This window comes from Camelina sativa, chromosome 4, assembly GCF_030686135.1.
Source record: "Camelina sativa cultivar CO46 ecotype springtype chromosome 4, ASM3068613v1".
Taxonomy (NCBI): Eukaryota; Viridiplantae; Streptophyta; class Magnoliopsida; order Brassicales; family Brassicaceae; genus Camelina; species Camelina sativa.
Genome location: NC_141883.1, coordinates 21642691 through 21658828, shown reverse-complemented (window position 1 = coordinate 21658828; position 16138 = coordinate 21642691). Strand labels below are relative to the sequence as shown.

The window sequence follows — 16138 nt, the reverse complement described above, 5'->3', positions numbered from 1 at the left end:
CCGTCTACTCGCAGCTCGACCTCCGGCTATTGTGTTTTTTTCTTGGAGATAATCTCATTTCCTAGTCCTCCAAACGTCAACACACAGTCTCTCGTTCGAGTGTTGAGACTGAGTACCCCGGCGTTGCCAATGCCGTTTCCGAGACCACATGGCTCTGCACTCTTCTGTTGGAAATGCATATTCCATTGCATCACGCTACAATCGTTTACTGTGACAACATTTCTACCATCTATTTGTCCTCCAACCCGGTTCAGCACACTACAAGAAAACATGTCATTTACGACTCCAATAATCGTCGTTCAATAGTCGCAAAAAAGGGTTTTGCAACTTCTTAGCAACTATTTGCGATGGTCGCTAAAAACGGTCGCAAAATTTGTTGGTCGCAACATAGTCGCTTATTTGCGACGGATTTAGAATTCTGTAATATAGTCGTATATTAGCGACATTTGTGTAATCGTATATGGTAGTTGCAGTTTCCGACTAAACTGCAACCAAGTCTATTTGGGGACATTTTTGTGACTGTATAGAACAGTCCTTACATTTTTGTGATTGTATAGAATTAGGACGGTTTTGGGACTAATGTAAGAGTCTGTATTTAGCGACTATTATTGTAATTTGGATTGGTCACGAAGTGGTCACATTTTTTGAATTGGTTTGGTCACAAAGTAGTTACATTTTTTGAATTGGTTTGGTCACAAATTAGTCAGAGTTTAGCAATCCTAAATCTGATTAATTTCGAATTTTGAAATGATATTAATCAAAAGGAATGATGATTTAAGGTACTAATCATGCAAACTTATCATCCTAAACAAAAAGATCCTCCAAAAAGTATTCAAAAGCAAAACAAGTTCATAAAAAAAAAACAGGGAATTGCAACACATTCAGTTGGAAGCAGTATTAGAGGAAGGGGAATTGGCAACTGGACTGGAGGCTGGTGTGGTGCCTGGTATGGTGCCTCCGTCAGTGGGTTGTGCATTGGTTGCAAGTGCGGTAGCTGGATGGGTGGTTGCAGGTGTGGATGATTCAGGAGGAGAAACCATAAAAGCTTCAAACTCATGATTTTTTTCTTTCATGAAGAGGAAAAGCCTCTTCAGCTCAGCTTGAGACTCTCGGTGTTCCTGATCACGCCGTGCATTCTCAGCCTCGTGTTCAAAAATCTTACGCCGAAGTTGATCTTGAAGCTCCCCAATAGTTGATGGAAAAGCGCTTGCATAACTCTCTGTCCTTTTCCTTTTCTTTAGTGTCTCCACAAGTGATCCAAGTCCAAAAGGGTTGCCTTTGTGGTCTGTATGAGTGCACTAAACCAAGAGATAAACATTCAGTAATCATCACAGACTAAATGAAACCAGATTTAAAAAAAAATAGACAGAAACAAATTTACCTGAAGGAAGATTTCATTTCTTTCATCAAGGGAAAGATTATGATGTGTTGAACTCTCTCAACCATCTGGACCATCTTCCTCCGTTTCAGCTTGTCTCTCTTCTATGGTCTTCTCATACGTCTCAGCAACCTGTTTGGCTTTCTAATCCACAAATGTTCCATCCGGACGAGTGTGTGTTTTAAGAAACACTTCCCCCAATGACACATGACGCCCCAACTCTTCCTCCTACAATGATAGTGAAACAGATTAAATCATGGAAATATCAGAAAAACTTTGAGCTGAATTCGACAAAAGAGAAGTCTTACCATCTCTTGATAAATTTGCACAAATGATTTCTGACCAGCTAAGTGTTTGTGCACTCCAAGACCTCCACGATCAGAGTTTCTGCACTGTGAAGTATTCTCACTCTTCTCAATTGCATCAGGGGTGTTCCAATGTTCCAACATAAGAGGCCATAATTTTCACCAATCCATGGTGGTTGTACACCACTCCTCTTAGCTTGACTGACAATTCCTTTCATCCTTTTCTTGGCTATCTTCAAGAAACCTGCTTTAACGAGCTCAGTAATGCCGATATCACAATTGTACTTCCGCTACAATAACACAAAACATAGTTAGCAACAATACCAAAACATAGTTAGCAACAATAACAAAAATAAGGAGTAAACCTTACCGCAAATGTCCTGAAATATCGCTCTTGAATGGGCAGTGGAGTAACCTTCCAACTGTAGTAGGGCCCATCAAACTTTCTCCTCAATATTCCAGAAATCGCTCGAGACAGCTGACCTTTCTGCCGGTTAAACCTGTTACATAAAATGAGTAAGTCTACTACTAAATATGGACTTGAAACAATTGAAACAAACTATTGAATATCAAACAACAACCGAAACAACCGACACTTAAAGCAACAACTATACTTATTGAATATCAAACAACAACTAGAATTATTGACACTTAAAGCAACAACTACAAACTTAGACTTACTAAATATTAAACTTAGACACTTAGACTTGTTGAATATCAAACAACAATTAGAAACTTAGACTTATTGAATATCAAACTATTGAATATCAAATACTTAAAGCAAGAACTACACTTATAGACTTATAGACACTTATAGCAACAACTACAAACACTTATAAACTATTGAATATCAAACACTTAAAGCAACAACCTCACACTTATAGACTTATAGACACTTATAAAGCAAAACCGAGTAAGCAACCTAGTAATCGACATTTGGATCAAAAGCAACCGAGTAATCAACAACTACACTTAACTTCTACACTTCAAGAAACTTAAAGCAAAAGCAAAGGAAAGAGTTTTATACCATAGTGTTTCAACGCCAGGGATAGGATGCTCAGACAAGAGTGGTAGTCGTTTTCGACCTGGAAGTCTTAGCAAACCATCCAACAGATCTTGGTGGTAATCGAAATTTGGATCTTGTTGCTCTTCACCATTATCTTCCTCTTTACCATTATCTTCCTCTTCACGATTAGGGTTTTGTTGCGGTTGATGAGGAGGCAGTTGCTCCGGTTGATGAGGAGACGGTTGATGAGGAGGCACTTGGTGAGGATTTGTCCTCCGCGGTTGATGAGGAGGCGGTTGATGAGGAGGCAGTTGGTGAGGATTTGTCCTCCGCGGTTGATGAGGAGGCGGTTGATGAGGAGGCGGTTGATGAGGAGGCAGTTGGTGAGGATTTGTCCTCCGCGGTTGATGAGAAGGCGGTTGATGAGGAGGCGGTTGATGAGGAGGCAGTTGGTGAGGATTTGTCCTCCGCGGTTGATGAGGAGGTGGTTGATGAGGAGGCAGTTAGTGAGGATTTGTCCTTCGCGGTGGATGGGTACTCGGCGGTGTAAGTTCCCTCCGCGGTTCAGGATCTTCCCTTGACGGTGGATGGGTACTCGGCGATGGACTCGTTATCGGCGCTGGATTTGTCGTTGGTGGAAACTGAGAAGGTCGAAGCCTTACCCTTAGGAGGCATTAGATCGAAGGAGAGGAAGGAGAGAATTGAGTGATTAGATCGAGAAGGAAAGGATTGAGAGATTGGATTGAGAGATTAGATCGAGAAGGAGAGGAAGGAGACGATTGAGAGATTAGATCGAGAAGGAGATGATTGAGAGAAGGAGAGGATTGAGAGAAGGAGAGTTGAGAGGTTTTTGAGAGAAAACCCTAGATCGAAATGGAAAAGAAGGAAGAAGTGTTTAATCGTTTAATGGGTTTGCCTAGTTAATAACGAAACTACGTCGCAATTTCGTCGCACATCAGTCGCATCCAAAATAATTGGGGGGAAAAAACGCCAAAATTAATTAGATTAATTCCACTAATTAAGTGGTGGGAAGATATACCGCCAAAACACGGTAGCAAATCAAGCGCAATGTGTGACTATTTTAAGACTACCTTACTAAAGTCACAAAATAAAAATCTTGAATTCTACACATTATGAACAATATAAATCACTAAGGAGAACTCATAATAGTAGTATAAAGTACTTGTAATAGTAAGATTTAGTAAACCAATGTTTACATTACTGAGTTTTGATTTTTTTTCATTGGAACACATTCTTATAAAAGAACATGTATTGAAATTTAATACTTTGAGAAAGTTATTATTGATAAGGTGAGCAAAACAAAGCATAAAGTTCAACCTAAACATGTAGATGAATCTCAAATGTGAAATTTCAAAATAAAAAATAAAGAGAGTTGCTAAACAGTCTTGAAAGAGTAGCTAAATCAGGTGTTAGTTGCTAAATAAGGTGTTAGTCGCAAAGTCTTCAGATATATGTCACAATATAGTCGCAATTTGTGACTACTTTGTTACTTGTTAGGGGTAAAAAATGTGGACGCAAATAATTCCTCAATATGCGACGTTTTTGCGACCATCCTTACCGACTATAGAACTGGTCACAGAGTAGTCACAAAATTGTGACCATTATGAGACGAATTTGTTTTCGACGCAAAATAGTCCTAATGTAGTCGCTTATTTGAGACCCTTTTATGACGTTTATGTTTCGTTGTTAATAAGCGACGTTTTTCTCTCCAATTTTTTTGTAGTCGCTTAGTCACCGCAAATTAGTCTAAAAAAGGTCGCTATATTTTGCGACTGAATAAGTAGTCACAAACTGTAGTTCTAAAATGCAGGATTTCTTGTAGTGGCATCAATGCACCAAACATGTGGAGATTGATATCAATTTTGTAAAAGAAAAGGTTGCTCTTGGCCAAGTGTGTGTTCTTCATGTCCCGTCAGCTCAGTAGCTTGCTGATGTCTTCACAGAAGGACTGCCTTCCTCCCAGTTCCTTGCTTTTAGACACAGCCTTAGCGTTCGCAAACCTCCCGCTTAATCTGAGGGGGAGTGTTAGATAAGATATACATAAATCTTTATAGATATGTATATATCTCCTTATGTTTAGATAGACTCGACTTTGTAGGATATATACATAACTAATCAATACAATGATCTCTAAGGAGTTTTACCTTTCTATATCCACGTTCCAAATTTACTATACAACTACATAAATGACATAAAACACCCAAAATTCCTTGAAACTTCAATAGCAAACTAAAGAACTTGTAGAAGAAACGAAGATTGGAAGACAGAGGAAGGGAGAAGTGTCATTGTGGTCCGGTCTTGTGGTGTTGGAACCGCCAACCATGTAAACTGAAAGATTTTGAAATAGAAAACACTTCAATAACAAAATACAAACACTTGCATAACAGACGAAGTAAAATTGAAGTTATGAATCTGTTTGATATAATTCAAGTTCTTTATCAAACTTGTTCCGGTTGTTAAAATATAAACAAAGAATTTGAGGAGACATAGATATTGATTGATTAAACAATGATGAACAAAATATACCAGAAATCAGAGTTTGTAAATTGCAAGAAGAAGAGATATGTGATTGATGAAACCCTACAATCATAACATGTAAGAACTTCAAAAAATTTACCCGGAAAAAGTTGGAGGAAACCGGAAATAGGAAAAGAAGAGATACTGAAGCCTTTGTATGAAATCATGTTGTAGAATTTTACTACTTGTAAAAAAAAATACAAGTAGTTTGTTTCATATTTTGTAATCTCATAGTAATAATTTTACTACTTGTCAAACTAATTTTAAATAAAACTATACTAACATTATCATAAATTAATCAAAAATTCAAAGACGTTATCATGGGAAGACTATTTGTTTATGTAAAAGTGATTATCTACAATCTTTTTTTTTAGGATTAATAATTAACAGTAGAATTTATTTAATTTTGGTATTATAGTAATTAATTGTATAATTTTCTTAATTCTTTTTCTTATAGAATTAGCAATTAAAAATTAGAAGTATTTTTATTTTTTATATACATATGTGAACTATCTTTTATATTTATTAAATTGTTTAAAATTTTAATTTCTTTTAATTTGAAAATATGTTAAAATTTGTATAATACATGACAAAATCTTTAATTGTTAAAATTGACAAGTGTCGTGATCACATGAGTTACTAAATAAGATAATATTAAATAAGCTATCAAATCATTCACAGATTGAAAAACTTAAAAAAATTACATTAATTTCTTATTTTTTATATTATGTTAATCACTAATTTTAACACATTAAACCTTTTTACACTTTAATCATTTTTCTGTATAAATTTCTTTTTACTATATGATTTTAATAAATAATAATTGCAATTAAATTGCAAATATTTTTCTTATTAATTGCACATATTTCCTATTAAAATTAGTAACTTAATAGATAACTTTCCTTTTGGTTTTATATACTTTTGAAATAGGATTACAAGTACTAATAAACAAGATACGAATCCGGTTAAACGGTTTGTAGAACAAGAAAACATATGATAATGTATGGTCTTTAAGCGTAACGATTCAAATCTTCATTCTTACCATTAAGTACATGGTTTGCATTAGAAAATTCAATTGGATTACTATTTATGTATATTTTTTCAATGTGTAGACGTCGATGGGAAAGTAATGTGTGTGGACTACTCTAGTTGATTTGCAACTAATAAAACGAGCCGTGACATGCATGTGCGTGTCTCATTTGAATTGCGCTGTCTTAAAAGTTTTTCCTGATGGAAAAGATTAACCAAGGTATATTTTGACTAACTCGTAATTAAATGATAATTTAATGTACCTCCACGATCTTGTGTCCTCAGTGCATAAAGATCCGTATTAGCAAGTCGAACAAACAAGAGTAGGTGTCCTCAAAGCCATCTTTTTTAACTCGTTATTGAGATGAAGCAAAAGAATATGTACAGCTAGAGGTTAGAGAATATGTATTTTATAGCTGTAGAATTTGTTTGTTTGTTTTTTTGGTCTTTTTTCTTAATCACTTCACAACTTTTTTAAACTAGTAAAAACGTGTAGTGGAAGTACACGGAATATATAAATCTGGCAATGCTAGCTGTGTAATTCATTACTTTAGTCGTCTAATTAAATTTTATTTTCCCTATGTTAAAAAACATTCCAAAACCAAAATTGATAAAGGTAATTTATGTTCTTGTTCAGAAGCAAAAAAAAAAGAAGGGGAGCAACACGCTTGAGATAAATCTTATATAGCAATCCGAATAAATATCACTAAAGATTGTGTTTTTTCAATCGTATTTTTTGAATAATTTTTCAAAAAATCTATAGAAAATTTAAATGGTAAGTTTTATAGAAAGCTATAATTGTTCATTGTAACGGTTTTTTTTTGTAAAGTTGCGATTGTTCATTGTAGAGTTGTGTTTATTCGAATATTCGTATCTTTTGAAATCTATATATATTTATCTATTAGAACTGTTTTCATTTTCTCTTCATGACACAAAATAATAAAAAATTTCAATCCCAATGGTTTTACAGTTCTCTAAATTATTCTCTAGCATTCATTCTTTTAAAAGTAAAAAAATTCCTCCAATTCTTGATTTAACAAAAGATTTTTGAAATGATGAATCTAATTAACAACTTTTAGTTAATTTTTTATATAAAAATTTAATGAAAATACCTATATATAATAGCAATATGAATAAATGGCACTAAAAGTTGTGATTTTTCAATCGTACCTTTTGGATAATTTTCCAAAAAAATCTGTAGAAAATTTATGTGTGTTTTACAAAAAGTTGCGATTGTTAATTGTAATGGTTTTTTTTCTGTAAAGTTGCAATCGTTCAATTTAGAGTTGTGAAACAACCCTTCCTGTTTTTTTTTAATAATAATAATACTTCTCTAGCGGTCTCATACCCACTATCAACCTAACAAAAATCATCAACGGCGGATAACCAAACATTTCCTATAATCAAATAAAATCCAACTGAAAAATAATCCAATAACCAACCGAGCAAATAGCAATTCTAACATCCTACAATGTTCTATCAATTTAACCTAGCAACCTAACAATAGCTAGACCACAATCAATCAAGCCTTCTCCTCATCGCCTTGAATCCACGATCACACTTTGCCTTTACCTGTACCACAAACACAAATTGAGATGCAAAAGTATTTTATAAACACTCAGTAAGGCAATCCTCTGATCTACTGGACTATACACACAAGCAATAGAGACATCTCTAACCATCAACCAACAATCAATAACCAAACAACAACAAACCAGGACTCTACATCGACCGACACCAATCCATGCATCGACCGACACCAATTGGAGTTGCATCGACCGACACACACACTGCATCGACCGACGCATGCTCGACATTGCATAAAATCCCTAATTGCATCGACCGACGCCTCCACATGGCATCAACCGATGCTTCTGGATCAATCCGCATCGTCCTCGCATTGCATCGACCGATGCACATGTCGAACACCGTTTCCCCCCGAAGCTTCTCGCCGGATCTCCATCCCTAAACCACCAAAACACACAAACCAAAGCCACAAAAAGCTTCCCAAAGCCTCTAGCGACCCAACAACGAACTAACAAGCCATAAAACACATAAACAAGCAGATCAGAGAAATCTTTAGCTTAGATAAGCCATGATCATGCACTTACCTTTGCCAAAGAGGAATCTGACTCTAAAACGAAAGATCGACGCTCCTAGCAAGCTCCTACAACGTTTCTAGCTTAAGATCTCCCAAGAACAGCCACCAAACTCCAAGAATCTCACCAAGAACGCTTAATAACACTTCCTCTCTTCTTTTTCTCTCAAAAGTGGATAAACCTCGGCCACAAAACGACAAATACCTTTTATACACGTTTTCAGGGTTTTCCTAACCTCAAAACTCAACGTTAAACTTAAACTCGTCCGCTCGAAACCGAGCATGCATCGACCGATGCACCTCCCAAACCTGGATTCCGGTTCGCGGATCACTACAAGAAAACCTGCATTTTGGGACTACAGTTTGTGACTACATATTTAGTCGCAAAATATAGCAACGTTTTTGAGACTAATTTGCGACGACTAAGCGACTACAAAAAAATTGGAGAGAAAAACGTCGCTTATTAACGACGAAACATAAACGTCATAAAAGGGTCTCAAATAAGCGACTACATTAGGACTATTTTGCGTCGAAAACAAATTTGTCTCATAATGGTCACAATTTTGCAACTACTCTGTGACCAGCTCTATAGTCGGTAATGATGGTCGCAAAAAGAGGACTTATTTGCGTCCACTTTTTTTACCCCTAATAAGTAACAAAGTAGTCACAAATTGCGACTATATTGTGACAAATATCTGAAGACTTTGCGACTAACACCTGATTTAACTACTCTTTTAAGACTGTTTAGCCACTCTCTTTATTTTTTATTTTAAAATTTCACATTTGAGATTCATCTACATGTTTAGGTTGAAGTTTATGCTTTGTTTTGCTCACCTTATCAATAATAACTTTCTCAAAGTATTAAATTTCAATACATGTTCTTTTATAAGAATGTGTTCCAATGAAGAAAAATCAAAACTCAGTAATGTAAACATTGGTTTACTAAATCTTACTATTACAAGTACTTTATACTACTACTATGAGTTCTTCTTAGTGATTTATATTGTTCATAATTTGTAGAATTCAAGATTTTTATTTTGTGACTTTAGTAAGGTAGTCTTAAAATAGTCACACATTGCGACTGATTTGCTACCGTGTTTTGGCGGTATATCTTCCCACCACTTAACTAGTGGAATTAATCTAATTAATTTTGGCGTTTCCCCCCCCCCCCTCCCCCCCAATTATTTTGGATGCGACTGATGTGCGACGAAATTGCAACGTAGTTTCGTTATTAACTAGGCAAACCCATTAAACGATTAAACACTTCTTCCTTCTTTTCCATTTCGATCTAGGGTTTTCTCTCGAAAACCTCTCAATTCTCCTTCTCTCAATCCTCTCAATCCTCTCCTTCTCTCAATCCTCTCCTTCTCGATCTAATCTCTCAATCGTCTCCTTCCTCTCCTTCTCGATCTAATCTCTCAATCCTTTCCTTCTCGATCTAATCACTCAATTCTCTCCATCCTCTCCTTCCTCTCCTTCGATCTAATGCCTCCTAAGGGTAAGGCTTCGACCTTCTCAGTTTCCGTCGAGGGAAGATCCTGAACCGCGGAGGGAACTTACACCGCCGAGTACCCATCCACCGCGGAGGACAAATCCTCACTAACTGCCTCCTCATCAACCGCCTCCTCATCAACCGCGGAGGACAAATCCTCACCAACTGCCTCCTCATCAACCGCGGAGGACAAATCCTCACCAACTGCCTCCTCATCAGCCGCCTCCTCATCAACCGCGGAGGGCAAATCCTCACCAAGTGCCTCCTCATAAACCGGAGCAACTGCCTCCTCATCAACCGCAACAAAACCCTAATCGTGAAGAGGAAGATAATGGTGAAGAGGAAGATAATGGTGAAGAGCAACAAGATCCAAATTTCGATTACCACCAAGATCTGTTGGATGGTTTGCTAAGACTTCCAGGTCGAGAACGACTACCACTCTTGTCTGAGCATCCTATCCCTGGCGTCGAAACGCTATGGTATAAAACTCTTTCCTTTGCTTTTGCTTTAAGTTTCTTGAAGTGTAGAAGTTAAGTGTAGTTGTTGATTACTCGGTTGCTTTTGATCCAAATGTCGATTACTAGGTTGCTTACTCGGTTTTGCTTTATAAGTGTCTATAAGTCTATAAGTGCGAGGTTGTTGCTTTAAGTGTTTGATATTCAATAGTTTATAAGTGTTTGTAGTTGTTGCTATAAGTGTCTATAAGTCTATAAGTGTAGTTTTTGCTTTAAGTGTTTGATATTCAATAGTTTGATATTCAATAAGTCTAAGTTTCTAATTGTTGTTTGATATTCAACAAGTCTAAGTGTCTAAGTTTGATATTTAGTAAGTCTAAGTTTGTAGTTGTTGCTTTAAGTGTCAATAATTCTAGTTGTTGTTTGATATTCAATAAGTATAGTTGTTGCTTTAAGTGTCGGTTGTTTCGGTTGTTGTTTGATATTCAATAGTTTGTTTCAATTGTTTCAAGTCCATATTTAGTAGTAGACTTACTCATTTTATGTAACAAGTTTAACCGGCAGAAAGGTCAGCTGTCTCGAGCGATTTCTGGAATATTGAGGAGAAATTTTGATGGGCCTTACTACAGTTGGAAGGTTACGCCACTGCCCATTCAAGAGCGATATTTCAGGACATTTGCGGTAAGGTTTACTCCTTATTTCTGTTATTGTTGCTAACTATGTTTTGGTATTGTTGCTAACTATGTTTTGTGTTATTGTAGCGGAACAATTGGAATATCGGCATTACTGAGCTCGTTAAAGCAGGTTTCTTGAAGATAGCCAAGAAAAGGATGAAAGGAATTGTCAGTCAAGCTAAGAGGAGTGGTGTACAACCACCATGGATTGGTGAAAAATTATGGCCTCTTATGTTGGAACATTGGAACACCCTGATGCAATTGAGAAGAGTGAGAATGCTTCACAGTGCAGAAACTCTGATCGTGGAGGTCTTGGAGTGCACAAACACTTAGCTGGTCATAAATCATTTGTCCAAATTCATCAAGAGATGGTAAGACTTCTCTTTTGTCGAATTCAGCTCAAAGTTTTTCTGATATTTCCATGATTTAATCTGTTTCACTATCATTGTAGGAGGAAGAGTTGGGGCGTCATGTGTCATTGGGGGAAGTGTTTCTTAAAACACACACTCGTCCGGATGGAACATTTGTGGATCAGAAAGCCAAACAGGTTGCTGAGACGTATGAGAAGACCATAGAAGAGAGACAAGCTGAAACGGAGGAAGATGGTCCAGATGGTTGAGAGAGTTCAACACATCATAATCTTTCCCTTGATGAAAGAAATGAAATCTTCCTTCAGGTAAATTCGTTTCTGTCTGTTTTTTTTTAAATCTGGTTTCATTTAGTCTGTGATGATTACTGAATGTTTATCTCTTGGTTTAGTGTACTCATACAGACCACAAAGGCAACCCTTTTGGACTTGGATCACTTGTGGAGACACTAAAGAAAAGGAAAAGGACAGAGAGTTATGCAAGCGCTTTTCCATCAACTATTGGGGAGCTTCAAGATCAACTTCGGCGTAAGATTTTTGAACACGAGGCTGAGAATGCACGGCGTGATCAGGAACACCGAGAGTCTCAAGCTGAGCTGAAGAGGCTTTTCCTCTTCATGAAAGAAAAAAATCATGAGTTTGAAGCTTTTATGGTTTCTCCTCCTGAATCATCCACACCTGCAACCACCCATCCAGCTACCGCACTTGCAACCAATGCACAACCCACTGACGGAGGCACTACACCAGGCACCACACCAGCCTCCAGTCCAGTTGCCAATTCCCCTTCCTCTAATACTGCTTCCAACTGAATGTGTTGCAATTCCCTGTTTTTTTTTTATGAACTTGTTTTGCTTTTGAATACTTTTTGGAGGATCTTTTTGTTTAGGATGATAAGTTTGCATGATTAGTACCTTAAATCATCATTCTTTTTGATTAATATTATTTCAAAATCCGAAATTAATCATATTTAGGATTGCTAAACCGTGACAAATTTGTGACCAAACCAATTCAAAAAATGTAACTACTTTGTGACCAAACCAATTCAAAAAATGTGACTACTTCGTGACCAATACAATTACAAACATAGTCGCTAAACACAGACTCTTACATTAGTCCCAAAACCGTCTTAATTCTATACAATCACAAAAATGTTAGGACTGTTCTATACAGTCACAAAAATGTCCCCAAATAGACTTGATTGCAGTTTAGTCGGAAACTGCAACTACCATATACGGTCACACAAATGTCGCTAATATACGACTATATTACATAGTCCTAAATCCGTCGCAAATAAGCAACCATATTGCGACCAACAAATTTTGCGACTGTTTGTGTGACCTGCCACGATCCATCAACAGCACGACAATACAGCATTGAGAGACACTACCGGAGGGAGAGGCAATGTCCTGACTTGGCTCAAGAGAAGTTCAGGTGCTTGGTCCAAAAGCCCTCTGGCTACAAAACGCCTTTTCCGTGGCCTGAAAGTAGAAGCTATGCTTGGTTCAAGAACATTCCATTAAAAAAGCTAGCTGAGTTTAAAAAGTCTCAGAACTGGGTTAGGCTTGAAAGAGACCGCTTTGTTTTCCCCGGAGGCGGGACTTCCTTTCCCGGTGGTGTGAAGGACTATGTTGATGCGATTCTGAGTGTTTTGCCTTTGGCCTCTGGGAGTATCAGGTGTACAGTTCTAGATATTGAATGTGGTGTGAGTTCTTACATGAATAAGAACCAGAACTTAACTACTCTTGATATTATACTGGAGTATTAGTACTCTCGATTACTATGGAATTATCTTGTATTTTGTTGTGCTCGAATGTCAGGTAACGAGTTTTGGAGCCTTTCCGTTGAACTATAACATTTTAACAATGTCCGTTGCACCGCGGGATATACACGAGGCTCAAGTTCAGTTTGCATTAGAACGTGGACTCCCTGCTATGCTCAGTGTTCTAAGCACTTATAAGCTGCCTTACCCGTCGAGGTCTTTCGACATGGTCCATTGTTCTAGATGCCTTGTCAATTGGACTGCTTATGGTGCGTGTATATAATATACACATGTTTATCTGATTTATTTCACTGTCTTTTGGATCCCTTGCTTGGTTTACTCTGCTTCTGATACTGAAAAAGAGAACATTTTATCCAGATGGGCTTTACTTGATGGAGGTGGATCGTGTCCTACGTCCTAATGGATGTTGGGTGCTGTCTGGACCACCAGTAACATCAAAGGTTAAATCCAAGAACCAGAAGAGAGATTCCAAGGAGTTGCATTACCAGATGGAGCAACTAAATGATGTTTTTAGAAGACTTTGTTGGATGAAGATTGCTGAAAGTTACCCGATTGTCATATGGAGAAAGCCTTCTAATCATTTGCAGTGTAGACAAAGGCTACAAGCTCTTTAAGTTTCCTGGATTCTGCTCTTCTAATGATCATGATGCTGCATGGTGACCTTACTTTCTCCAAATCTTTACGTTTTCCTCTGCATTTTTAGAAGCTGGAAGGTTGATTAAGTTGCATCTTTTGTGATAATAGGTACAAAGAGATGAAGCCGTGCATCACTCCTCTTGCAGATGTCAACGACACACACAAGACCGTTCTCAGAAACTGGCCGGCGAGACTAAACCACGTGCCTCAACGTATTAAAACCGGGTCGATACAGGGAACAACTATTGCCAGCTTCAAAGCTGACACTAACCTTTGGCAAAGAAGAGTTTTGTGCTATGACACCAAGTTAAAGTTTCTCAGCAATGGGAAATACAGAAACATCATGGATTTGAACGCTGGATTAGGCGGTTTCGCTGCAGCCTTGAACAAATATCCAATGTGGGTTATGAATGTGGTTCCATTTGATCTCAAACCAAATACACTCGGTGTTGTGTACGATCGGGGTCTCAATGGAACTTACATGAACTGGTAAAACACTCAAAAGGTTCATATATCATCTAACTGGACCTTCTTATACTTCTTTTCGATTTTTTTCAGGTGTGAAGCTTTCTCTACATACCCTCGAACATATGATCTGATTCATGCCAATGGTGTGTTCAGTTTGTACGTAGACAAGTAAGATCCGTCGGTCACTTGAAAACTTTGATATAAATAAAACCTCTATGAAAAATAAATTAATAAATTAATAAATATGATAAGACAACAGGATAATATTTTTGAAAATTTCCCACATTTTTTTTATGTAAAATATGATCCCAATAATACCATAAATTAATGATCATGTAAATTGACATTATATATATATATATGCTGATATAATAGTGTATGCTTTAAAATTTTGATTTTTTTCCTAAAGCTCATATCTAAAAAATAACTGTTATGTTGTATTTTCAAACTATAAAAAAATAAAATACTTTATAACATTTCATAAAAGTAGCTAATTTTTTTTTAAGTTTTTTTTTATAGATATACATCATTTTCATTTTAATTGTTTTATAGGCTATTAAAATACAATAATTGATAGTATTACACTCATAATTTGAATTTATGTATGTTATGTACATAATTGAATTTGTTTATAGTATTTGTAATTTCTTGTCAATAATATTTCTAAATATTAAAAACTGAGTTTCAAAACCATAAAATGTATAACATGTCTAAAATTTTCTCAATTCATAATTTTTTTAAATTTAAACAATTATCTATAAACTAATAATAGTGTAAATTAATAATATTAATTTATTTCTATAAATTAAGAACATGTAATGGTCATAACATTATTAATTTATAGAAGTTTAACTGTATACATTTTGTAATCAAATGTATAATGATTTTTTAGTTGTTGTTTCTTATAATAGATGTGACATGGTGATATACTATCGGAGATGCAAAGGATTCTTAGACCAGAAGGTGCACTTATAATACAAAACCGTTTTGATGTTCTTATCAAAGTGAAGGCTATAATCGATCAAATGAGATGGAATGGGACTATATATACAGACGAGAATAGTGGTTTTGATCATGGAACTATACTAATTGTAGACAATTCAGTTAAATAAAAACTATTTTGGTATTATTATTACACTACTTTAAAATTTGTGAGACTTGTTAATTTTGGTTTAAATTGTACAATTTAAAAAGGTAATGAACATTTAGATGTTTTTACATTTTAATGGACCTGGAGACAATTATATAATAAACTTATAATGATTTTAGATTTCATATTGTCCGCCGCGAGAGTAGACAAAAGACTTCTGATGTAGTCGGTCTCTCTCCTGCAAACACTACTAAGAAAGAGAGGACATTTATTAACAAGAGTATGGTGATATTGGGGAACATCATCAAAAAGCTGAGTGAAGACCACCTTGGATAAGTTTATTATTTTATTTTATTTGATTTCCATATGCTTTTGATTTGATTTTTTTTTTTTGATGAAATTAGGGGTTAGGTATACAAACTGTAAATTAAGTTTTATATGAATTTATTTCAACAAGTTGCTATTCATTTTAGCATGTAATGTTGTGTCTGATTTGGTTTTGTATTTTTTTTTTTTTTTTTGTAAAGGAAGAAAATAAAAGAAAAGATGGAAATTAGTTGAATGAAAGTGATTCTCTAATGTACAACATAACACAATTTAGTAATAAGACCAATAAGATCGAAGAGATGTGTTAACTTCCGCTTTCCAGCTTTTGAAGCAATGACCACTTTCTTCTCTATACGAACATATTTCCTAAGATAGAGAATATGTTTTCTAAGTGTGTATACCTAATAATCGTAGTATGAAACTCCAAATGTTGATGTAATTATAATGTATGCTTAGCTCATTTCTTACGTATCTTACTATATTAATTGAGAAGTA

At 35.9% G+C, this 16138-nt stretch overlaps 3 pseudogenes; 2 read left to right on the top strand and 1 right to left on the bottom strand.

Annotated features, from left to right (window-relative positions):
- Nucleotides 1-881: 881 nt before the first annotated feature.
- LOC147946061 (uncharacterized) lies at nucleotides 882-3364 on the bottom strand (annotated as a pseudogene).
- A 2981-nt stretch (nucleotides 3365-6345) lies between these two features.
- LOC104783992 (putative methyltransferase PMT19) lies at nucleotides 6346-15338 on the top strand (annotated as a pseudogene).
- LOC147946060 (uncharacterized) lies at nucleotides 10117-12151 on the top strand (annotated as a pseudogene).
- Nucleotides 15339-16138: the final 800 nt, after the last annotated feature.